Genomic DNA, 1,492 nt, shown 5'->3' with positions numbered 1-1,492 from the left:
TGGTTACTATTCATATTATTATTACTAATAGCAGCACGAAATAATTGGCAACATGGTGATGATGATGACGACGGAGTATGACACAGACAAAAGATGCAAGGCAAAACACGATGATAAGACGGATCATATTCATCACAACGACGACAAAAGAACACTACAAAAACTATTGAAATAACAATGCAGTTGGGACATTTGAACAGATGTAGATGATGGAGAGAGCGAGAGAGAGAGAGAGAGAGACAGAGAGATACATAAAAAGCATTCACTCCATAATTGCTTTCAAAGACAGTATCCAAAAGTGTAACCGAAGTATCGATAATGGTTTGTTGTGATTTGTGGACTGCCAGTATGGTACGCCTGCTTGCGGTTCCGTAACAAGCTGTAACAACAGAAGAGTAGGGCGGTTTGTCTATCTGTTCCTAGGCAGAAAAAAGCGACAAGAAACAGGGAAAGATTGACGGACGAGCGTCCGGGTATTGTGAACATAATAACATAACTAAAACTGAAACACCTGAAGGCTAAGATGTATTTTTTTTTTAAATAATTCGACTGATATTGCTTTAATGTCGGCTATATCTCCTACTAAACAAGTAGGAAATATCATGTTATCAAGGGAAGACACAAACACTCATCACAAAGTCGCTGTCGAACGAGCAATGCAACAGAAACTGCAGCAATATAGAAAAATGTAACAACAGCGTTACAAAGAGTATTACATTAGGACCGATACAGAACACCTAATTAGACCTGTGGAGAAAAAAATGAAAGCAGCTCTCGAGGAAGGCATTATTCCACTGGCAATGTAAAGATCGTGGGCTGACTGGACAGGAGGAGTATAGCTATTTTTAGCTCAGTCTCGGTCTCCCTATATCGGGTTTAATTAATGGTTTGATTGATTGGTTAATTGAAGGAAGAGGTGAACGATAGAACGCACAAAGTCAGACACCTCCTCTAATAACAATACTACAGTAAGATTGCTGTTTCATTTCGAGGCTCCGAACACGCGGCAATTCACCAGTGTTATCACAGTTTTAAGGGAAATGTGCGGTTTCAGCTAGCGTAGTTTGTTATTTTGTCTTTCGTAAAACACTCCATTTGTTCTCGAACCGCGTGCAAAGTGTGCTACTACGAAGGCGCTCTCTGGTCAAAGAGCATATTGGGCTATCCAAATATCTCGGAAAGTGAACACTGGCAGATGATTAATAACAGAAAATTCATTCTTACTGGCCACAAATTTTTTATAGAGTGAGGGTGACGTAAGCCGATGTAAAAAAAAGATTTGCATTTCTCTTAGAAAAAGACTCGGGCTTTCCCATTTCGTTTATTCATTGGAAGTTATACTGCTATATAATGGAATCTATTACTGTATGAAAGCGTATTTTACTTTTCTCTAAAGACTGCGCCTGTATATACGATAAAAGTTTATTTGATCCAATATAATATCCAGTGAAGTATTATAATGAAGTGATACATGTACGAACATTTATTTATG

The sequence above is a fragment of the Varroa destructor genome, unplaced genomic scaffold (genome assembly GCF_002443255.2).
Source record: "Varroa destructor unplaced genomic scaffold, Vdes_3.0 BEIS01000006.1, whole genome shotgun sequence".
NCBI classification, from domain to species: domain Eukaryota; kingdom Metazoa; phylum Arthropoda; class Arachnida; order Mesostigmata; family Varroidae; genus Varroa; species Varroa destructor.
Note: the sequence above shows the minus strand (reverse complement) of the source record.